Source organism: Anser anser, assembly GCF_964211835.1.
Source record: "Anser anser genome assembly, chromosome: 2".
In the NCBI taxonomy this organism is placed as follows: Eukaryota; Metazoa; Chordata; class Aves; order Anseriformes; family Anatidae; genus Anser; species Anser anser.
The window spans coordinates 109,888,489-109,897,419 of record NC_139721.1 but is presented as its reverse complement, the minus strand read 5'-3'; the positions used below and the strand labels follow the sequence as shown (position 1 = coordinate 109,897,419).

The 8,931-nt window shown below is 43.9% G+C and overlaps 1 protein-coding gene and 1 long non-coding RNA gene across 3 annotated transcripts in view; both read right to left on the bottom strand.

The window, feature by feature from the left end:
- The window catches only part of RNF182 (ring finger protein 182), a 74,603-nt gene extending 68,468 nt beyond the window's left edge, over positions 1 to 6,135 (bottom strand). For both annotated transcript variants that reach the window (XM_083822826.1, XM_083822827.1), the window contains exon 1: positions 5,801 to 6,135. The gene's annotated coding sequence lies outside the window, so the exon portion shown is untranslated. The remainder of the gene's footprint in view (positions 1 to 5,800) is intronic.
- An 802-nt stretch (positions 6,136 to 6,937) lies between these two features.
- LOC310893613 lies at positions 6,938 to 8,721 on the bottom strand. The gene is made up of 2 exons (XR_014579135.1): positions 7,673 to 8,721; positions 6,938 to 7,524 (listed from the first exon to the last, which is right to left on the bottom strand). It is a non-coding gene; the product is annotated as an uncharacterized lncRNA (long non-coding RNA).
- Positions 8,722 to 8,931: the final 210 nt, after the last annotated feature.

Sequence of the window (8,931 nt, the reverse complement as noted above, 5' to 3'; positions counted from 1 at the left end):
TGCACCACAAGGGGAAATTTACCCAAAGAGAAAGTGCATCAGTCGTACACTGAACCGAAATGAATATACAAAATGTCAATGAGGGAAAGCTAAAGGACATAATCCACAGAACGCCGGGTATAAGAATTATAGCCCTTAGCTAAGCCTGATTTGTGTGTCTGGCACTTACACAGCAGATAACCTAGGCTGACAGTGACCTTGAGCACTGCCACATTATTATTTGTGGTGAAGGACACACTGTGCACAGTTTTCCACCTATTTCTCCTGAGCAGGAGCTACAAGCGGGCTTGTGCTCAACCACGTGTGCCAAAGCAGTCCTTGGTACATGCCTGTGAACAGTACAGAGAGCATGGCGCTTTCTACATCTGAATGTCCCTGTCCCTCCTTTTTTTTTCCTGGGACAGCTTTGGAGAGCATGAAGATCATCTCCCTGGTGCCCATGGTCCCCCTGCTTCCCCATCCCAACGTGGAGCTGAGCAGCAGAGCTGCACAGGCAGGGTCTTGCTCCAAGTCTATTGAGCAGCCGAGGGTGTTCAGTGACCTTCCCAACCAACACGGCTGCACTTTGGGACCCATGATTGATTTTTGTCATCCCTATACATGAAGACAACAACTCTACATTGTGCTACAGCTATGTAGTTAAAGGTAAAGTGAAGGTGCTTTCCCCCACATCTCCTTTTTAAGTGAGCATCAGCAAAACCCTAACTCTTAGTTATTTGTAGAACAGTCTACTGGGGAGGTTAAAGTGTTACAAACAAATGCAATATCAACGTTTTTTTTGGTTAACGGTCTGTTCCCTCTCATTTCCCTGCCAAGACCTGTGTTTGCAGTTCTCAGCTTTTCGCTGACTACAGCTGATATTATTTCTGTGTAAAGCTGTGGGAAGAGTGCTGCTGGATCTCTAGAGCAATCACGTAAATCCTGAAAAATCCACCAAGGGAATGGGTGGTGTCGAGCCTGACATGGGTTGCTGCAAGGAGTGGTGGGTCTTCTGAAGGCTGCATCTCACATCCAAGCCCTGCAAGTCTTCCCACCCTTTGATGGAAAAAGCCAAGATAGATGTGCATCTTTTGTGCCATAAATGGACATTCTCTGCTGATTTTAAGCCTTCACTCTGTTACAATGCTTCCAAACAGATGTTACAGACAGTGCAAAATAAAACAAGTAGCCCACAGACAAGATTGAAGGCGAGGGGCAATGACTAAGAGGAGAGACAGGTCCTGAGGGAAGCACAGACTGCAAAAACCCAGCACAAACTTGGGATTTACTCCCTGCAGGTTTTCAGCTGCCTCTGTGAAGGGAGTAAAAATACACTATAACATTTTTGTTTGTTTTTTAAAATTTTGGATGGTGTGCCTCAGTTTACCTACCTACAAATGTGAGAGAATGAGCTGAAGTGTTGTCTCGTGCAAAGGGCAGGGAAACTGGCAATACTTACACCTTGTTGTCTACTTGGAGATGAAGGGAAGTTTATTCCCACATTGTCTTTCAGGTGAGAAGACACGAGGCCTGAAAAACTGCATGTTGCATGAAGGAAAAAAGGTCCTGCTGATCAGAGAAATTGGAATAATGGAAACTCATAAGAATAAAAGGCAGGAGTGTCTGCAAATGCTGGGGTCTAGAACAAGCACCTGCAAAATAAACGTGTGACAGTTTCCACCCACTCCCTTTTGCTATTTTCATCCCATATGAATTCCAGCTCTGCCAATTCACTCTCACATCTGTTCTCAGACTTGGTATCAACACCAATTTAATCACATTCTTTCCATCTACCGAGCTGTTAGTGCAGGTTTACATGCAAGCCAGGAGAAATTAACCCTCTGCCTTTGTTAGCCCCAGATAACACTCCTCCCTTGCAATGTGGCTGCTGGTGGGGTTGAGGAGGGCAACTGAGCTGGTGGGGAAGCTCCAGCTCCCCTGATCGGTCAGTGTGCTGAGCACAGCACTGCTCAGATGTGTCTCATACGGGCTGTGCAGTCTCCATCCCTGAAGGTTTTAAAAGCCTAAGTGGATGAAGCCCTGAGCTACCTGGGCAGCACCACAGCTCACCCTGCTTTGAGCAGGAGGTTGGACTAGAGACTCCTGAGGTCTCCTCCCACCTCAGTTATTCCATAGGTCTATACTCTTCATGGTCAGAGGACCATTATTCATCACTACTTTGGGAGATTTCCATCAGGTATAGACCACTCCAAGACATCTGCTCGCTGCCACTAATGACCAAAGGTATCTCAAAATTGCGTAGATTACAGTACAAAGAGTAGCTGCAAGATAGAAAAATGAACAATAGACAATTTTGTGCCTCAAAAAAGGACAGCGAACCCTTGTCCATCAGTTAAAAACAAGTGAATGAAAATGCAGGTTAAAAATGCAGTATTGTTTACAATAAACTTGATTTTTAAACTCCACCTCTTTGCTCAAGGACAAACATACAAGAAGAAAAGGGACACTAGCAGAGGCACCTTTCTGTATTCGGTCTTTTTTCAATATGAAATACTCTTTTTGGTAGCCCTTGCAGAAATTCAGTCTCCAACATCTCTGCACTTGAATTTTGCAGGAGTTCATAATATGTAACACTTAATAAAGACATTTTTTCCTGCATCCCATCCCTAGATTTCAGAGCTGTACAATAGCAAAGGGCAAGAGGCTACAAACATATGCACTGGTTTATGCAACCAGGTGATTGCTGAGCCACACCAGTTTTTACATGTCGGTAAGAAAACCCACAACCTGTAGCTCAGGTGTGGTGAGTGAGCCTCCTGCTCACAAGCCAAGGACACTTTCCCTACACTTGTGGTGCTCTACATGGCCTTTGTCCTCATAGACATTTGTGCTCAGAGACCGCAGCCTAGTGGAGCAGTGCAGCAGGAGGTCACTGATGGAGCGGGACACAAACTGCTCTCATCTTTCTCTGTACTGCCTCACACAGCTCCCGTCCTATATGAACACCTGCTAAGTGTGCAGAGCAGTATCTACAAGCAAATCAGGTTGATGGACCCTTTGTCCTACTTACTATAGAAATACAGTGGAGGGAATCCAGGCTGTTGTGACCATCTCACTACCCTCTGCTTAAAAGGAGGCTAAGACACTGGTTGAAGTACTCCTTCCCTTGGAAAACAAAAAAAACCAACTCTCCCTCTCCACACAAGAAAAGCATCAGCCAAGACGACATGAAGCACTCCTACATTTACCACCTTTCCTAAAAAACAGAGTTTGACAAAGTTTGCAGTGACCCTTGAAGAAGAGTGTCTCCTCTTAATTCATGCTTCCTGTCACCTAAACAGGTGTCAAATCTCCCGGGTTTGTCTTCTCACAGCTTCTTTCCATTTCACTTCATCTTAACAGCTGTAAACGTCTCTGGCAAATTATGCTAGTACATTTCCATTAACATTAGCAAAAGAAAAAAAGTCAACTCTGCTGACAACAATTGTCAGTGTATGAAGATTAATCTTTATATAGCACGCAGAGCGAGAGTCTGTTCTACATCTTCCAGCACAGCCCATACCTTGATTCTTCTCAACAATCACTTTCATGCGAGAGCCGCTGTATTTTAGCACTAATATGTTCACACCACTATTCTCTCAGGCTTCACAATTCATGTTGTGGTTGGCAAACTATTTCTCTTCTGGCTCGCAGCACAGAAGACAAATGAAGTTACCCAAATTCCTAGGAAGCAAAATACAGCTTTGTTCCATTTTGCAGCAATACTCACTGGCTCAGCCTATTTATGGCTAGTAGCACGGAAAGAGTTAAAGCTTTTGCCGTATTAAATAGCAACACACAACCAAACATGCAGGAGGCCTACCCTGACATACATGCGATGGCATGGCAAGCGTTAAAGCTCTGTGTATGGTAAATTAGGGCTTTGAAAACCACCTCAGTTGGGAGCAATTTTGGTAAATTTTTAAACATGTATTACCAACTCTCCTTCTCCTCCCCCTTCAAAACAGTCTTTTAGGATTGGTCACTTTGAAGAAAAAAAATAAAGCGTTGACACTTGACATACTCGATCCGTCCATAAACGTAAACATGCCTGAACTGCAGTGGGATTTTTCTTTTACTAAAGAGCATGTGGAAGCAATTACCTGAATGTAAATGTGATAAAGAATGGATGAAATGCAAACCAAATGATGCCTTATTACTTAATATAAAGAGACTGTTCTGCGAGATCAAAGTTGTGCAGCACAAAATGTAATGGGCTTCACTAGAGAGAAAGGCTTCAGAGATTTGTTTAAAACATGGCTGCATTTTAATGAAATGCTAAGTAGACAAAACTGGGATAGGTTTAAGGAGTTTACCAGAACCTGACCTATGGTCTTCAATAACATCTTTTCTCTCCTCCTGCCTTCTCCCACTCCATGCAGTTCCCAGATGCTGCAAGCACAGCAACGAGAAACTTTCCTGGCTTCATCATGGTAGGGGATGCGAACCCCCCTATGCCAGGGCATGAAAGAAACGTCACCTCCAGCAACCCTTGGGCACACCAGCAAGGCAGAGACCCAAATCCTCCATGCGTTTCTACAGCATCCCTTGTGCTTGGAGGCCTGCATCCCCCAGTGACCGCTCTGTGTCCAGGCACTGCCTCAGCACATATTTGTCCGTTGAATCACTAGAAATGAGGAAAAGCAGTGAGATAACTTCTCCCAGGAATAAAAGAACTGAAGCAGAGAAGAAACCTAGAGGGTCATTTCCAAAGGTTTTCCCACCTTATACCATTTAATAAAATAAATTCCCATCAAGAGCCTTTTAGAGAATAATCTCTACCACCTTCTCCAGCATTACTTTTACTTCCAGCCTCTTTGTACTTATTTATCTTTTTCAAAAGCTGTATGAAACAGGCAAGGAGAAGGGATACTAGGAAAATGGTGTGGTGGTTTCTGCAAAACTCCACCACAACAGCGGAACTTGTCCTCTTGGCATTCCCTCCCATGCCCCTCCCTGCCAGGGAGCTGCTGTTTATTGCTTTAGCCCAGCTGTTGTTTCCGATCATGTAGATTGGGCCATCATCTTTGTCAGAAGTCCACAGAGTACACAGCACAATGATTGATAATGCTGGGTCCTAGCAGAATATAAATCAATGAGCAATAAAGTTATGCATCCAAGTCACGCTTTGGGAAAGTGACCTGACATTGGACTGTAAGCATTAATTAAAAAAAAAAAAGTATTAAGCTAGGAACATTGGGTCTTGATTTACTGAAAGGATTAAAAAATAATGCAAGTTAAAAAGAGCATGCACAGAATTAATGTTTCCTATCTCCCAAAGCATTAGCTCTTTCAAAGAAATTCTAAATGTTAAACTCCTGAAGGGACTACTTTCTTCTGTTTTTCAGTTACACACAATAGTAAGGACCATTTTGTGAATGAGTCTCATGCTTACACCTCCTATAAAACCACAGTACTACACCTCATGCTAATTTAACAAGCTTGTAAAGAAAACACCCATCATAACAAAATCATGATTGAATCAGACATTTTCCTTTCTCGTCAGTTACAAATTATTAAGTATTGCTATTAAAAACTCCTTGTTATGCATTATTTTTGCAGCAGTCACAGAGTTCAAAGAAGCTTAGGGAGCAAATATGGAACATACTCTCCGTGTCAAAGGACACAGAGTTTAAGGTGGTTTTGATCCTGTGAACGCTATTTCTTTCATTTTAGATTGGTTGTTCATGGGAATAAATATCAAAATGATACCAAGCACGTGCACGGTCAGAACATAATTAGATGTGAGCATGACAGGTTGCAAGACAAAAGAAAAGGGAGAAAAGAAAATGGAAAAATACAGCAATAGAGTACAGCTCACCTGGGTGAGTTACGTGCTCATCCTGATGCTCCGGCAGATTTTCTGGTTTCCCTTCTTCCCAGTTTGCCTGGGGCTAGAAGCAGCAGAGGGCTAGGAAAAATGGGATGGGGTAACTGGGCCAGGGCTGAACCAGCAGAGCAATTCAGGGTAACAGTGGTGTGGCAGACTATCAGCTGAGAGACTTCCCCTCTTACAGCAGCAATCCAGCTTTCAAACACAGCCTTACATTTTTTAAGTGCTTATTCGCCCCATCCCACCATTGTTCACACCCCACAGGAAAGTTAACTTAGAACCAGACAAATGCAGGGCTCGGGGCTGCTCTCCCTCCAGCAGCTGAGCACCTCATCATCCTCTGCAACGTGAAGAGGGTTGGGCCATCTCCCACAGGAGACTGAAAGTTGGTCAGCAGCTCCTCATTACCTTGTTATCTTCATCACGTGGGGGGAATGGTCAAGGCAGAATAATTTGATAGTATGTGGGTCATACGCTTGGAAGCTCATTTTCGCATTCAGAGCATCAGCAGTCCAGTATTTCACGGACTGCTCATTTTTAAAAATAAAACCTGTTACCACTGCCACACAAGCTAACTCTGAGAGACACAGCTGGTCCAAAGCATCCCACATGAACACCCTTGTAACAGCACAGTCCAGTCTCTTCCTCGCTATGGTGCTGTATAAAAGTGGATTTTTATTTTTTTTAATTTTGGCATTTTTGTTATTTTCTCTAAGCTTTATTTATTTATTTATTTATGAGATAATGATTGGGCTGTGAGTTTTTTTTTTGCTCTTCTAAAACTTTTCTAGGAGTCTCACACACATGGCAGTGCTCTCAGTGAAAGGGTAAGATGCTAGCTGTGGGGATGGACTTCAGTTTAGGATGCTTGCTACATGCTTGGTGGATTTGTACTATTTTAGGTATATTCTAATTATTTTCTAGGGCAGGACAGATCCCTTGCTAAACAAGCCCATATAAACAGAGCCGCTTTTGTTATGCAATTCCCCTTCCACTTGCAATGATACAAACGTGTCTTCCTGCGGGATTAATTCACACCTTCAAATTCATAATGCCAGAGCCTACTCTGTGCCTGCAACACCCAGTAGCGCCGTTGATTTCACACAGCTGTAACTGTGAGCAGAATCTGGCCTTTGAATTTCTGATGTGTGCAGATGGGCAAGGGGACCAGGGCTGGACAGCGCTCTGGAGACAGGGTTTGACAGTTCTGCTCCCAGTTAAATAAGCAGCAGCAGGCTGCTGAGGCAGCTGGAGAAGGTTCTCTGTCCTCATCTGACACACACCGCTTGTTTCTGTTCTCAAGAAGGCCCCAGTGCCTGGCACAGCATTTGAGTCAGCTACTAGATCCACTTCTGCCACCAGCCACTCGTCAATCCCTAGTGTACAAAGGGGAGCTGTACTATCTGTCCTCCTCGGCCACGGACACACACTTGGATTGTGGAGAGGTGATCTTTAGACACTTGAAATCCATGGTTTCATTTCCTTTTAAAAACATGTTCAGGATTTTTCTTTCCTTTTTTTTTTTTTTCTTTTTGGTGATGAGCACTTTCTTTAAACTAAAGTAAAATAGGTTCATCTCCAAGGAGACGTGGGAAGCTGTTTTTGGAAAAACTAATTTTGAGAAGAAGTCAAAGCTAACAACAGGAATGCATGAAAAAATGCTGTGGTGGCACATGTGTCATCTCTGGCTCTGACACCAACTCCCCCGAGACCTAAACAAAGAAAAAAAGCAGAAAAGTGGCCATCCACCCCTGTCATACAGCCTCGATTCCTTAGCAAGGACAACTTGCTTGGAAGTGCTCTTTGTCCTGCCCACACACATCACAGATGGTCTACTTCTGCAGAGCAGAAAACACACACCTGCTAGAGCACACTCAGGGCAAGGGTGTGTGGGAAGCCCAGGGCATGCACCCAGCTCCAGGGTTGCTCCAGGTGTCCTTTCAGGCCATCCGCTTCTCCCACCTGCTTTTATTTGTTTCAGAGAGTTGACTTTGCCCTTTTAAACAAAACCTGTGCTGCCTAATCACATGAGGACGTAACCTGGTGTCTGCAATATCGCAGCCACTTCCATGATGAATTGGATTTGTCAGCCTCTGGGCTGTGGTCTTATAATGTGCTATATTATTAAGTTTCTGTGCCTTAAGATGCCAGTTAATGGAATAACCTCTTTGTCTTTATTAGAAAGAGCCCACAGCTTTATTAAGTTACATAATTTACAACCAATAATGTAATCAATAAAACATTAACAAACATGTAACCTTAGACAAACCTCCCATATTGATTTATTTAAACATTCTCACAAAGCCTGCCTTTGGATGAAAAATAAACCATACAGACAGGTGGCAACCCCAAAAAACACTTGATGATTTAAGGTGTGGGCAGTGCAGGACAAAATGAATGGAATTGGAAATACACCTCGTCCTCCTCCGCTCTCCATGAACCCCCGTCAGAAGGGTCACTGTTTGCCACTTGTACACAGCAACAAAGCTGCAGGCTTTCCTGAAACCAGCCTGCAAACGTAACCCATCACACCATTTAACCCAGGGGGGTGGAGGCCCCAGGGGGTTGGGGGGAGAAGGAGGAGGTATCAGAGCCCCCCGAGGCAGTGCCCTGGTGCTGTCCCTCACGCAGGCTGGATGCAGCCTCTCCTTTGTTTCCTGCTCCTGCCCTTGAGGTTAGAGATAGACTTCCAAACTGAAATGCCCATGACAGGCACAGAGAATTTTCTTTGCATCTTTCAGTTTGGAAGGAAGCTCCACTTTGCTCTTTAGTGCCCCCGCTTTACGGGGAAAATAGTGCATGTTGCAAAACACAGCAGTCACCGCAAAGTTAAAAATGAATGAAAATATTCTCTCAACACAGACAAAAATGGATGCCTGAAAAGCTGTATTATTTGGTTGGGCTTGACCCTGGGGTTTCTCAGGCGATCTTTAACCAGCTGTGGTGTTATCAAACTTGACCTAGACCTGCGTCTGCATGAGGTAGTAAGCTGTATTTAACAGCAGGTAAGCAACTCATTTCTCTGCTGCAATACCTTATGTACATATATTTTCCAACCATGCAGAAAGCTTCTGATGTTTCATGAGCGCAGTTTAGTGGATGATACCTATATACCTGAA